This window comes from Pezoporus occidentalis, unplaced genomic scaffold (assembly GCF_034315485.1).
Source record: "Pezoporus occidentalis ecotype Australia unplaced genomic scaffold, CSIRO_AGI_Poc_V1 ctg13, whole genome shotgun sequence".
Taxonomy (NCBI): Eukaryota; Metazoa; Chordata; class Aves; order Psittaciformes; family Psittacidae; genus Pezoporus; species Pezoporus occidentalis.
In genome coordinates this window covers 4,897,066-4,912,426 of record NW_026913103.1, presented here as the reverse complement: position 1 = coordinate 4,912,426, position 15,361 = coordinate 4,897,066, and the positions used below count along the sequence as shown (strand labels likewise).

Below are 15,361 nucleotides of genomic sequence, written 5' to 3'. Positions count from 1 at the left end.
CTTTATATGAAGATTCTGTGCTGGTACTTCTGTCAAAATTTCAAATAGGAGCTACAGAAAAATGAAGATATGCATAGTTCCATCATGGCCATAGTTTTGTCCCATTCAAGGGGGTTTCTGTATGTGTACGTGTATGTGTATGTGTATGTGTATGTGTATGTGTATGTGTATGTGTATGTGTATGTCTATGTCTATGTCTATGTGTCTGTGTATGTGTATGCATTCAGAAATAAATACTTTTTATAAATGATGGATTTTCATGTAAATACTGTGTTTGGTGAAAGTTTTTTTGCCAAACGTTTTTTTTACCCAGGTTTTCTGCTTTGTACAAGTTCATGGGTTTCTACTTCAAGCTCAGCATAAGCAATCTTTTAAGTATGAAAAAAAATGAGTTCTATTAAGTATCTCCAAAACCAGATGGCTCTATTTTTAACAAAAAGTCTTTCCTCTCACATGTAGAACCCATGCTATAACCAAAGTAAATGAGAAACAATCATAATTCTGTTCCTTTGGCTACATCTTTTGGACACCCTCCAACATAAAATGCATTAGCACACAAATGTACTTGTCCTTAATTAATTTATAGCTTAGAGCAGACTACCATAAATAACAGTTGAACTTCAGCTGCAAAGGTTTTAAAGTTCTGAATAAAATATTGTATAAAATTTGTAATAAACCTTAAACAGTGCTAGAGGACAAATAGAACTAACTATCAATAATCTTAGGAATTTCAGTGATGGATAACTGAACATAAAAGATGTTTATTTTGTAATACATTTGGGTTATATTGAATTTATTGTCATTGTGGGAAAGAAAATTATTAAAGTTTTACCACTACCCTGAACAAATACACTTACTAAACTGAATTATTTTGTTGGGAGGTTTGATTTTGTTTTGTTTTTAAATAGCTTGAAGCATATAAAGTATATTGGCATATCTTATTCTGGTTGAAGGTTACAGAATCTATATGATATACTGTAGCTTTATACAGCAATACAGGACTGGAATGAGTCATCAGTTCTACTGTCCTAATATTGCAAGAATCCCATTTTATAATCCCCTTCATAAACTTCTCAAGTTCCGCTAGTGGAGTTAGAATTTTTACTGCTGTTACTCCAATTGGAAAATTGTCCCCAAATCTCATTTGTCCAAGTGAGAACTTTTTTCTGGTTTCTAGCATAGATTAAATTCTGGTCGACCTGTGCCTATGGGTTCCCTTGCCAACATTGTAATTTACTTTTAAGTGGTTCCCCCATCTCTGATGTTTGCCTCCATGATATATTTATAAGCAGCAACTGGACCCCTTAACAGCCTTACTTTGCTAAGCTAGACAAGCCACGCTCTTCATTCTGCCTTCTCATATGATAGGTTCTCTATTCCCCTGGTCATCCTAGAAGTCCATCTTTGTACCTGAACAAGTCTGAGGTAATATGCTACAAATGATAATGTACAAGAGTCTTGTATAATAGCATAATAAAAGAAACTGTAGCAGAGTAATAATTTCAGGCTTGCAAGGATATGCTGTGCCAAATATTTAAGAGATTGAGTAAAGCTTTTGAAATCTTCTAAGGGGATCTTTATCAGAAATAATGAGGCTTTTTCCTAAGTTGTTGATTGAAATTGCAGTATGAAAGGTTTTAGGGTTTTAATCAAGAGCTGGGAAATCGAAGAAATTATGATTTGGTTAAGACCTTCAGCCAGCATAGTGTGCAGTTGATTAGATTTATGACAGTAATCATCAAAGAAATGGGTCTGGCAATTTGAAAGTTTTTTTAACAATGACAGAAAATTCCTATGAACACTCTACCATGTGATGAGTCTTTCCTGGAGAAGCCACAGTTGTGTTCACATAGAATCATAGAATTATAGAATGGGCTAGGTTTGAAAGGACCTTAAGATCATCTAGCATTTCCTTGTATTTTAATGGCAGAGTTCAGGGGGTTGGTTCCCTGGAGTTAGCTTTGCAGAATGCTCCTGTCAGTGTGAGCCACTGGAAAGCAAAAGAGACTGGGGAACAACCAATCCCACTGCCGCCTAGGACTGGTCAAAACCGGTATCCCCTGGTCTCCTATGCCACACCTTCTTGGAAAACTCCAGGCAACTCTTGACTTCCAGCTGTTAAGATTATGACAGAAGTCTTTTGGGGGCTGTTTCATTTCTAAACCTTACTGAGTAGATAGTATAATCAAGTTTCAAGGGGAGCTTCATACAAAAACTTTTTTCCAGTCATGCTGAGTCTGCATCCCAGCGCTTGGAGTCATGATCACTGGAGCGCAGGCTGCCTTTGTTAGTGTGGAGGAGAAACATTGCTGCACTGGAGGGAGGCATATGTTTTTTTACAATCCTTCTTTTCTCAGGAATAAACATATTGAATTCTTTTTTAGCTTATCTTTGTGCTGTAGCATAAGGAAAAAAGAACTACAGTAGTTATGCTGTAGGAAAAGAGAAGCACAAATTTAAGCTGATACATGTATATACGAAGATCAATGAAAATGAAAAGCTTTTATGGTGCAAGCTATTTCTTAAGCAAGAGAACAGGGAATTCCAACTGTGATTACAAGCAATTAAATACGCAATTAAGGAAATACATGTCAGGGCACTGCATGGGTGGCTGCTCCCTGGGGGCCGGAAGAAGGATTTATCTCCATGAAGACTAGTGAGCTAGGGGCAGCCCCACCCTTAAGCATCAGACACTTCCCTGGGGATTGGACAAGGTCAGGATGGGTCATGGGCACAAAAATGGGTCCAGCTCAGTAAGGCCCATGGCCAAGCAGGTCAGGGCTGTGGGGAGATGGAGACTGGCCCTGCTGGGAGAGGAGCTGATGGTCCCACAGGGGCTGACATGGGGTCCTGGGCCCTCTGGGCTCTGTCAGTAAATTGAATGGAACTGTAATTCTAACAAACATTTCTGACAGTAATAGTCATCATCAAAGAGTTGATTTGATAATGAAAACTGTCTCATGCTGCGTGCCCTTCTAGTGGCCTGTGGGTCATGGGAAGTAGGTGCCCCTTTAAGCCTCCTGAAGCCTTCTCCTGTGATGCTGGTGGGGCATGAGGTGCTTGCCAAACTCACCTTCAGTTTGTGTCCTATTCTGACTAATTGTGCGTAGCCAGACTTTCACAGTGCCCACCAGACTGTCTGTCCAGAAGGACTTGCTCTTCATTGCGCCATCCCCAGTGTGACAGCTGGAGCTTAGAGGTTCAAGGGGGTGAGAAAAACAGCTTCAAAATCTCTCTGCTTTCCCTGGCTGTTCCTTTGAGGCTCCTGGCTTGTAGATCTGTGGGAATACAGGGACTTTCACCAAAGCTGTTGTTAGGGTATCTTGGCCAACATGCCAAAGAAAACTTTAGCTTTCCTTCTGATAAGTTTGGTTCCCTGATCCACAGTGGAATGGCGGAAAAGGGGCATGTGTATGTGAAAAAAGAAATCTGAGATGCTTTCTCCAAAAAAATTCTACAGAGAATCAATAGCTTCATATTACTGTGCTGAGAGTAAAAAACAAAAATGATTCTATTTAGTGTATGTGATTAAAACTCTCAACAACCAGCATCGAAAAAGCAGCCCAGGAGGCATCCTGCTGTGCAAAGGGCTGTGATATTACTGTAAGTTAAGCCCTGCTAAGTTAAAGATGCTAGCGAGGCAAAGCCTGCAAGCTGTTACTTTAATTAGCCTAACGAGTGGTTAGAAGTGTTTTTTATATGCCTGTGTGATGGGTGTGAGAGAAATAGAAGCTTTATTCAAGTCAGTGGCAAAGTCTCAGGGGCTTACACAATGTCATATCATGGAGAGTATTTTAATGTATTTGAATTGAATACAGTGATATAGATAGAGTGTTTCTTTTGCTCACCATATTTAGTGTAGCATCACTTAGTTAAAATGGAGAATAAGACACATGTATGCATAAATATTATTTCAAGATACTTTAAAGTTTAATGAAGAAAAAGGTCGTCCAGAGTAGTGTAAAACATCTACCTATCCTGCTGCTTGGTAAAGCACCAGAGGATCTAAATTACTCAATTCTGAAAAGTGTTTCAGCATATCTCCTCTTGGGAAGATTTAGATGTAGTTACTGCATTTGTAAGGTGACTTTAAAACAATAGTGGAGAGAAAGTGTTCTGAAGGGCCTATTCTTAAACCATGTTTCCTGTGGACAAGGTTTCTGCAAATTATGAGCACTGACACTTTTTTTTTTTTTCATTCCGTACATAGATTTTAATCTTGTTTAGACTGATGAAAATCCAGAGTAACTTCTTTAAAATCAGAAGAGTCAAGACAGATTAAATCAGAATTTGACTCGTCAAGCCTTGACCTACCTTTTTTGTAATCTTATTAATTAATATGAGCTGGTATTGTCAGAAAACTATACTTTCTTATATTTTGTGAATCATTGAAAATTAAGGTCTTCTTTGCAAACACATGGCTTACTTTCTTTTATTAGCTCTAAATAGTCGCACATTAGCTTTTTAAAGACAATAATCTTGATCCTTCCTCTGTTAAAATTAATGATAAAAATCTCACTGACTTTTTAGAAGGAAAACCTTTTTGTAGGATGAAGAATTAATTCCTGTAAATCCTATGTGTCTCATACAAATTATCTCTCCTTTGCTGCTTGTGAACTGTCATGCCAGACACGATTCAGAGCTTGTGGGTATAACAGTGTGATAACCTGAATTCTTGCACTTGTAGGAAATGTTTTCTATTATTAATAAGTAAATTAATAAATGGATAATTGCTCAGTTTTCTCCTAGAACTAGCTGCTCAAGACTGAAGTTTCCTAAACAAGTTTTAAAGAAAATCAAAGTGTTTATAAATAAAATAAGATGGTTTTTTTTTTTCCCCCTTATAAGGTCAAGTTTTACTTCCTGTGTTTGCACCGATTTACCTGTGATTACAGCTGCTTAAGATTCCATTGTTGTGTCTATCCTTGTATTGTTCATCATGCAATAAATTTTATTATTTCAATCCAGAGCAAGGACAAAAAAAAAAATAAAAATCTGCACATACCAAGTCGGTATTTACTACTTTGAAAGAAATCACATACAGTTTGTCAAGAAATAATGGGGAAGTTTGCCATACACTGTTCTGTTATTAACTTAGACACCCTAGTAGTCAAGCTTTATTCCTTAAATGGTAACGTACCTAGTGGGACTACATTGTTATTAGGAGAACTATATAAATGATTTAAATAACAGTCAGTGTATAGAGTTGAACAAAATTATTACCGTTTTCTTTAAAAATATCACAGCTTTCCAGAACACCATGTTCTACCTGACCGAATGTTTTGCCATGGTCTCTCAGTCCTCAGAAGGTCTTTGGCACTGCCAGCCCTGCCGCTGGGCCTGCCTGGACACATAGCTGCTCAGATGCATTGGCTCTGTTCTTTCCATGCTAGCTGTCTCTGAAGTCGGTTTGACCTACCAAACTGCTTATACCATAACCGTGCTGCTCAGTTGAGGAAGTCAGGGCAGAATTCAGGAAATACACAAGATGGATTCAAATTCTGTTAATTTATGCAAACTAATCAAATGCATGAATAAGCTTTTATCAACATGAGACCTTGCCTTCTTTCAGTTCCCCATATACCTTGAAACATACCCAGCTTTTCAATAAGCAACGCTCCAGTTCCCTCCATGTCTGGTATTATCTCCATAGTATGTGGATTTTTGCCATGTGCCCAGCCTACCCTTGTTTTCTTTGGGGTCTCTGAAAGAAACTGCTCTGCAGGTCTTGCTGTTGTGCTGTGGATTGCCCAGCTTGACCAGCCAAGGGAGTCTCACATTTTCACTGAGCAGCCAGAAGTCAGCAGACTCCATGCAGTTTGACTAACAGATGGGCCAAGCTGGACATATTACTTCTCTGCTGTCATTTCATCATTTCATTGCACTGCATGGCATTGCATATATTCTGCAAAACTAATCTACTAAATGAGGAACCCAGCATATTACCCACCAGCTTTTTGATTCCCTTGTATGGCTGCTTTTCTGAATGGAGGGGCTTATTTGGTGTTGATTGCTAAATTAAAGCAGAAAGCTGCTACCTTTAGTACCAGCTCTTAGGAGGCAGCAAGAGCAAGAGGTTTTGCCACATGGGCTGGTATACTGTATCATACCTGAAAACATGTCACCTAACATATTCTGCATTCTTCAGGTTACCATGCTCTATCATGTCTTTGGAGACACATGGGTAAAGTCGATGGGAATAACTAAGCTAAAAAAAAATAAAAAATAAAAAGAAATAAGACTTTTCAAACCACTTTAAGTCTGGAAGTTGTTTTCTAGCTAACCTGGCTAGCAGGCAGAGCAAGCAGAACATGCTGCTTCTCTCTTTGTCCTTGCATGCAGCCCCTGAGCCGTATCTTTTCTCTAGGGAGCAGCAGGGACCTCAGTCAGCCCCAGGTGGGAGCAGCAGAGTGATGGCACAGGAATACCTCCATCCTCGACTCCCTCCTCCCCACTCCGGACCTAGATTCTAGCGAAGTCCCTGCTCTGGAAGCATCCCTCGACACAGGTATTACTCCACACCATGGGCTGTCTGGCTGATACACGGGAGCTTTCAGGTGAAGCTGTGCTACTAAATTAATAACATTCAGGAGGTGCTGTTGCAATAGCATGGCTGGAAAGCAGCACTTGAGCTTCCTGCAGTTGTCAGCTCCAGGAGGAGGCTAATATTACGTATGTCATCTCTTGTCTTTCAAAGGCTCATCTGAATTGCAGGGCTGTCAAAGTCCCCAGGGACTGTTGAGGATTACCAAGGACATCCTGAAAGTACCTTATTTCCCCTGATTTTTGTTTTTGCTTAATGAGTTAGTAATAAGCATCCCGAGTTAACAAGTTAGCGTAATGAGGAACTCTTCAGCAGGCACTGCTGACTTTTATGACCATACTGAATGTCTCACAATATTCATGTGGGATTTTGCCTGTCTTTTAAAAGCCCCATTGCCATCACATTTGTTATATAGTAACAGTTTTTAAAACGCCTCATGGTGCTGGAACATACTTTGAAATTGTAAACCCAGCTCAAAAACTGGAAGGCAATCACTAACTGATTTTATAAAAATTTCACAACTTTAATCCCAATATCATATCGTATTTTAAGTGTCTGACTCATTTTGAATGCTTGGGATTGTCTATACTAATTATGGTCCCAGAAGGTCTAGCTCAACATTAAGAAAGCAACTCCATTTGTAGTCAAGGATTGCAAGCACAATCTTCCTGGAACTGGAAGTTGTACATTGTGCAAATTTTATGGCTTGTATAGCTTTTCTATTTTTAGTTGGTTGAAACCTGCAATACATCACATAATCCTCCTTAAATTGTCATTGCTAATTTCCATTAACTTGGCATAAATAAGTTTTTATTTCTTAAATTTGTATAGTTACTATTTTGCCTAACAATGTTACACAAACAAAACTGCATTTTTCCCTGATACAAAGTCGATGTGACTACAAAATCCTAATGATGAGTTTCTGGTTATGGAATGTTTAAAGCAAATTAGAAAAAAAAAACCACAGTATTTTTTATTTAAAAATACACATGCGTTATGAAGTCCTATAATTGTTCCATTACTTCAACAAACCATTTATTTACTCCTCCACCTTTATAGGCGTTTGGAAAAGTTTCTCTGAGGTTTGAGAAAGCGTAATAAAATTGTGCTGTCATCTTTTTTGAAGATACAATGGGAAGAATAACTCTGGGTTTTTTCCTCTCTAGAAATTCATCTTCAAGAGAGGTCAGTCAGTGACAAATATTTATACAGAACTCTCCAGCCTTGTTCTTGCTTACTTAAATAGAGATAATGTCATGAAATTGTTTGCACAACATTACCTCATACCCTGGCTGAGCAAAGGGCAGGGGAGCTAAGCCTGCTTGGCACACCTGTTCATGGTGTCTGTGCTATAATGCTAAATGCTGCATTCTGACAATGCTTTTATTTTCCAGGCTTTCCTATCCCTTTAATTATAATCCTTCTTTGTCTTCAACACATGCTTATTTCAACAAGTCTGAGGTTTGTCGAATACTTGGTGTTTGCCACTTTCTGTGGGGTGTGGCCAGATGATTTCTAGCGCTGGGAAGGCTGGTGCTATAGCTGAGGCATGCTACCACGCTGGCATGTGCTTCCAAGCATTTTCTGTGCAAGCTTTTGGTTTTCCTTTATGCCAAAAAGTGATAACATTTGTACCAGTATTTACAACCATAATCAAGATTTTTTTGCAAGCATGACAGCTACCTTAGGTCAAGCACATGGCAGATGCCCAGCTGTACAGAGATTCTCTAAATATGGCCATTTCCTAGCAGCTCAGTTTTGCAGTCCTAGAAGCAACTGACAAATTGGTGACTGATTTTTAATTTTGCATTTAATTTATGTTGTTTGTTTTGCATACAGTCAATGATGCTGTGTGGGATGAATTTAAAAGGTATAGTAGGATACCAGATTTTGAAATCAACTTCGATTAATGAGTTACAGAACTTAATATGGAGGCAGATGGGTTTTCTGGGTTTCAACTGAATGTGATAATTTCTCTAAGATGATAATATACAAATCCTAAAGCATTGTGCTGTTAAAAGCAAATCTGAAAGTGTAACTGAATAGAAATGGACATGAACTGATGAATTTAATTTCGTTTCCTAGCTGATAAATATTAATAAACAAAAGTAGGCGTTTCTCAAATTACATTTGGTTTAATAGAGTCTCTCAGGTTTACAGATATAAAATACTCTTCATAATTCAGTAAAGAAATATCTATTCAACGGGAGGACTTTGCCCTGACTTTTCTGAAAGGTTCTCAGTATATATACAGCGAAGGCTCAGCTGGTTAGTCAGAGCTTGCTTTTTCTGGACAGCTGTGCTTACCAGTCAGCTACTGGGAGCTCTGGATAGCTGCCCTTTAACTTTCAGTTGGGTAGGTCTGAAAAAAACTCGTTCACGTCCTAAATCCCTGCAGTGCACATGTGGACAAATACAGAAAAGAAAACGCTCTTATCTGTGGTCTGTGCACTGAATATTAAGAGAAAAGAGGTGGTAGTGAAAGTTCACTTAAACATTGTCACTAGGGATAGAAACTTGAGTGAGGTTTATTCTCACTGGGCGTAAAATAGTATATGAAATGGGAAATGAGCATATGAGAATACTTTCTGTCACGTCTTGTTTCTTAAGATAACTAAATATAGCACCTTAATATGGCAAGAGGTGAATTTGCATCCTTATGAGAAGAAAGCTGGTTTATCTTCCATTTCCCAAACCACAAGTGAGAAGCTAAAAAGCAACAACAATACCATTTTGAGCAAATCAGAGGAAAAACTACCCTTCTGACCATAACTAGCATTTACACCTAAAAAAGCAGCTGCCTGGGCAGTCCAGGGTCCAGCCTGCTGCCCACAGAGCGAAGACACAATGGGAGCTACCAACAGTGATCATAGCAGGTCCTTGCCAAGGCCATGGGTTCACCTCATATGTACAGGAGAAGCAGCCCGAAGCAATTTCTCAGTCATCTAAACTTCCTTGAAGGCAGCTGAAAAATATTTAAGTAAACAAATAAGTAATGTTGAGACATCACATAACGGCTGGGTCAGACAGTTTTTCATTAAATAGAGACAGTAATTTCTCTATTTATATGCTGCTTTCTTACCTGGTTTCTTACTTGATTTACCAACCATATACCATTTGCATATGCCTCCCCACTTTTTTTGAGTGGTGACCAAACTTTTTGGAATTATTGTAAAAAGTCAAATCAGTCTAAATTTGTATTGAGAGACCCAGTGATGCCTTAATATTTAAAGGAACACACCAATTCATTTTGGCAACACTGAGACCCACATTGCTTTCCTGTCACCTACATCCTCATAAGAAATAGAAACTTGAAAATTTTATTATTTTTTTTTCCAGATTTACCTTAATTATTAAAAATTAATCTCTAGTTTCACTTGCTCTAACTAAAAGAAAGCTAATACAGATCCATTGTTTATTACTTTCCTTAAATTAGTTGTTTTGGGCAATAATGGCCAAATTCCCCACTTTTCCTCCCAAGAAACTGTTCAGCACAAATTAATTGTGGCTGGAGAGTCAAACGAGCTCATTTCCCAGTTAGGTATCTCAGTAACAGTGACCTTTTGACTCTTTTCAGTACTTTTTGGAAACACTGTGTTCTCTGCTCGTCCTGGCCAGAAATGTCCCTGCAGCAGTGGTCTGTGTCCTGTAGAAAATCCACCCCAGCAGCGTAAGCCACTTGAGGTTACGACTTCATTAAAACAAAGTTGGCAGAGTTGGTTAATAGCAGGGACTGTGAGGGGTGGATACAGTCCCACATCCTCTGTCATGTCCTTACATTTGCCACCGAGTGTGGCGCTGTGTCAGGTGCTGATAATGAGGTGCCAGATGCCTGCTGTTGCTTCCCCACCCAAGAGCAGAATCAGCCTTTGTGATGATGTGTTTATGGATCCAGGGCCAGTTTATCAGTTATTTTACTGATGTGCCCAAATTAAGGGCACAACCTCTTTAGAAAGGCCAGTGTTGGCTCAGAGGGGCAAAACTGAGACCTCCCAGCACATCAGAAGGACAGGATGCAGTGGTGTCCTCCAGCTATGTCCTCTCACAGGAAGGCTGTAGCAATACCACCCTCTGCACAGCACCTTTTTCCATGGAAAGAAAATCAGGAGGTGCTTCCCCTGATAGACAGGAGCCATGGTGGGTTTCAGCAGTGGTCACTAGAGCTGCATGACTGAGGATGAGGGCAGGCCTGAAGTCGTAACATAACCTCAGAGAGCCTGGGCCCCATTTCAAAGATGCTGCAGATTATGGATGAAACCTAAGCTCCTATCTCAGTCACACAAGTGAGATACTTAAAGCTGAACAGTATGAATTTGTGCCAGTGCAGATGATTTAACTTCATGTAGCCTTGTAAAACACCCACTCCATTTGTAGGAAATCTTTTTGATATCTTTCCATGGCTCTGAACTGAAATTACTTTCTAAAAAAAGCAGCTAAGATTTTTTTACTTTGTCCTAGTGGAAAACAAACAAAAAAAAAGAAAAAAAAAAAAGAAAATTCATCCTTTTTTAAAAACTCAAGTAAGGTGGGGTGTTTGGCTAGTTGCAACAAGACAAACACAATTCACTTAGGTTTTATCCCTGTTGAAACTGGATTTCAAGGAGTCACAGACATTACAGCAACTTGAATCTGACAGCGGGTAATTCCAGTTAATGCAAGACCAAGCCCATGCAAAGATATCTATTTGCTTCTTCCTTCTCTTTTCTTTCCCTGCTCAAAGTAACTATGCTATGTTTTCATCTTAGCCTGACTTTTTGCTCTGAACTAAAAAGCCATGTGAAGATTTGAGCAGATTAACACTGACAGGCTGCTCAAAAAAAAGATCAAAACCAGCTAAACCTGTACATGCAGGGTAACTTTTTAACTTCATTCTTTTCAGGTGAAGAAATTGTCTAGGGATTTTGAAACCAAGACATTAGAAGAGGCACATAAATATGGTTTATATAAATGAAAGCTGTTAAAGTGGATGAGGACATTTTCAATGCCCAGGTGAGGTATCTGAAGTTTTTGCGTGGCTTCCTGTCAGCATGAGGCACTGGTATTATTTAAATCAGTTAGGCTGACATTTACTTCTTTACTTTCTTTGCCACAAATTCTGAAGTCAGTGGAAAGCCTGCATGATTACTGGGAAATAATGACAGTCACTGGGGCTGGCACTGACAGGAATGAAGTAAGACTCTCCTTTACTTTTACCTCTTTACAAACAGTAATGACAAGTTAAGGCTGGGGCTTTGAATAATGCAGGGGGGGCATTCTGAGGCCTTGAAGAGTTAGTCCTCTTATCAGTGACAGGAAGCAGAAGAGCTCAAAGTTTGTGCCATGGAGCCCAGCAACTGCCAGGAGAAGCCTAATGTGAAGTGGGGATGTTGTGCTCTGCTTCAGCTGCCCTGTTTCTTCCTGATCTCTGCTGAACTGCACTATTTCCAGACTATTCTTCAATAAAAATACACCTCTAAATAAGCAGAAGTTGCCTTGACCTAACTTACATGAAAAAATACGGATCATTTCTGTTTTCCCACCGCCCTCCGCTTATTTTCTCTCTGCAGACTGTGTATTTATGGTGAGTTGCACTTTCCCTTTGCACGGCTGATTAGTTTTCCATTTCCTTTGTTTGTAAAGGAGCAGGCTGTGGAAAGGAAAGGCTATAAATTAAACAGTGCCGGGGCATGAGCATGGATATTGGAAGGTGAATGTCTGTACTCTTACTAAGCCTTTGGAGTGGTCCCTGGCACACTTTTGGCCAGCCCACTTAACACCTTCCCGAATCATTTGAGAGCATGTTTCAAGCCTCAGCATGGGCTAGGGGGAATTCCCAGTGGGCAGTGTGGATGCAGCCAGCATGTTATGGATGCTAAAAGGGCTTAAAAGCCTGAAGGATTTTCCAGGACAGCTGGCCTCACAGTCAGAGCGGAGTCCTGGACATGGTTAATCTCCAGGATATATGTAGCCACAGAATTCCTTTTCTTTTTTTTTTTCCCTCCAACGGGAAAAATGTTATTGTAAAGCCACCAAAATTGATAGTGAAACTCAAAGGCAGGTTAGTATCAGAGACTACTTTTAACTTCTTGTTTTGAAACCATTTAAACTTCACAGAGGAGGAACCTTCTGTGAGGTGGAAGGCAGCCTAGCCTAACGGAGGGGGTTAAATTCACCTCTCACCAAATGACCAGGCATTCATGTGCAAGCTGGTACTGTGTGTCTATCAACAACTGAAACTTCCTACAAAGGAGTCACTGAGAGAGATTTGGAACTTGTTCCCTGCTTTGGTTGACAGCTGAAATTTGAGATGCTGCAGATGTGTTTTTACACTGTTGTCTCTTGGAGACAATATTTGTAGAAGATACAGGTCCTTTGTATGATTTTTTTTTCCCCTTGCAAAATCTGTGAGGGTATCTACATAGGGATTATATTTTTATTTTTTTTTTGCTGTTTGCATAAAACAAGGATAAGTCAGTGAGTTGTAAAATTTAGGTACATTTGTTTACTGGTTTCAGCAAAATCAGAGCTGTGCAAGTCATGGCTGGTGAAGATTACAAGACTTATGATTCACATCTGGTCAGCAAGAGACAGCAAAATACTTCCCTTGACCCAAAGCTTGAATTTTGGTTTTGGGACATTGAGCTTTTTGTCTTGTCTCACATGTGTTAAAATACAAGTTAATTTTGAAAGAAAAAATAATTTTAAAGTGAAAAGTTGAAAGAGATTTTGTAGAAAGCTAATAAGAGTTAGTTTCCTCGTTTCCTAACTGCATTCCTTATTTGTCCCATGTTTCATTCCTAGTTTAAAGTAGGATTGCAAGGACCACAGAATGACTTTTTACTTTCCATGTGTGTTCCCTTAGCGATATAACAGGTTTAGGTATTTTGGTTGGTCATTCTGAGGATAAGGCCAAGGGACTCAAGAGCAAGATCTGTAATCAGCCTGCTCCTGCCTATTGCTGCTTTCAGCAGTTTCCTGCTATCTTAGAAGCAGAAAATGCATTATAGGAGCAGTGGTCTTTAGAAACTACTTATGAGAGATATAGCGTGGTTCATAAGCCCACAGTATATTTGATCTTGCAGGTTATCAGCTTGGTTCTATGGTGTTAACAAAAAGAAATGACTAATGCTTGCCTAACACCAAAGATCTGCAGGAGTGAAAAATGTTTGGAAGGCCAGCTAATCTGCACCACCTCTCTAACCATTTTCCAGGCATGTTCCCGGCTGTCAGGTGATAAAACAAATGTGTAGTGAGAAAACTAATGGTGATGTTGTTAGCTTTATCTTTATGTGAAGTTCACAGTTTGATTTTCAATTACAATGGCATAACTCAAAGGGGCAGAAAGCTGTAAAACAAAATGTGAACAATCATGACAGGGCACAGTGTTCATCCAGCAAGGAGTGGATCTGTCAGCGTCCACCAGCTGGGTGCAAGGTACGCAGGGCCAGGAAGCAGTGGCATTTCTTTCCTCCAAGGATCGGTGCTTTTCCTTCAAACTGGGAGTACTCCTGGGCACAGGACACTCCAGTGGGCTGGAAACATGCCGGGAAGAGTGATGAGTAGGAATCAGCTTACTCCCATGTGTCCCAGCTCAGATGAAGTGTGCTAGAAAGGCTGCCTCACAGGCAGTTAGCACTCTTGCCACCTACCTTCCTCCTGGGCAGTCCCTTTCAGCCACATGGCCACTCCGGAGAATACATCCTCATCATACCTAGCGGCATGTTTGTCTAGTGGTGTCAGCTACTTGAGCTGTCTCTTCTCCATGACTCCTGTTTGTACTTTCTAGCAGCTGGGAAGCACAGTAATCAAAACATGGGTAGAGTGATATATAAAAGTTTATTTTTTTTGACTGAATGATGATCTAATAGCTTATCATTCCTCATGCCTCATGCATCCAAGATGTTTTTCCAGATGAAGCCTGGGAAACATGAATCTTGTGAAGCAAGTCTATGTTACTCCTTAGTTGGTCAGCATGCATTACTCAAATAAAAGTATTCCAACTGAAACCACAAGTTTTCCTGAAAATGACAAAATTAATGGAATTACACCAGCATAAACTCTGCTCTTTGTAAATCTATGCTATAAGTTAGTCAGAGAAGAGTTTATCTTGGAATTAAGAAAGTGGTGTTAAAGCAGTATAAATCTGTGTTAGTGATGACTGGGTTTCCTTTCTTAGTTTTGTGAAATCCTTTTCTACTTTCACACAGATTATACTTATTCAGAATGGCACCTGGATATGGAATTTTCAGAAATCTTTTTCTTCTTGAAAATACATTTATGCTTATTCGTCTTATTTCCGTTTTCAAGGAAAAGAACTGTTGTTGACATAATCCTTGGTGCACATGATCCATGTGTTACTATGCTCCATTGTTACAAGAATCAATTTTAGAAGCCATAAAATAAATCTTTGATAAAGCAAAAAGGCTGTGCTGATTTTCATGCTGTACCTGAACAACTGTGTCTGCTATAACTTTGCTACTTTTCTACACTACTTGCAAGCAGAATGAAAAGTTCTATTCACCAAAATCGATGAGGGAATAATGAGATAGCAGTGACTTGATAGAAGAAAATAATCTGTGTCTTGCATCTTAAACAGTCACTGCATTTTTTGCCAGGTGCCCATTACAAGGACAAATTGTCCTTCTTTCTCAGTAATTAAAAAGACTCAAGTTTCTTTCACTGTTGAGGCTCCATGTTAGGGTATGACAAAACAAGGGAGGTACTGTGACATCCAGCTGCCATGAGACAGTTTCTCCTTCCTGCATGCACTCCTCTAAGCAATGCTATGGCCTCTCCTCCTCACTTGAGTGCATGCAGCGGAAGCAGCCCAGGGACCAG

At 39.5% G+C, this 15,361-nt stretch overlaps 1 protein-coding gene across 5 annotated transcripts in view; it reads left to right on the top strand.

Annotated features, from left to right (window-relative positions):
• The window catches only part of FILIP1 (filamin A interacting protein 1), a 128,747-nt gene that overhangs the window by 47,088 nt on the left and 66,298 nt on the right, over positions 1-15,361 (top strand). Inside the window, exon 2 of one of the 5 annotated variants that reach the window (XM_062608215.1) lies at positions 6,368-6,508. The exons of the other annotated variants lie outside the window; for them this stretch is intronic. The gene's annotated coding sequence lies outside the window, so the exon portion shown is untranslated. The remainder of the gene's footprint in view (positions 1-6,367; positions 6,509-15,361) is intronic. 5 annotated transcript variants of the gene reach the window in all.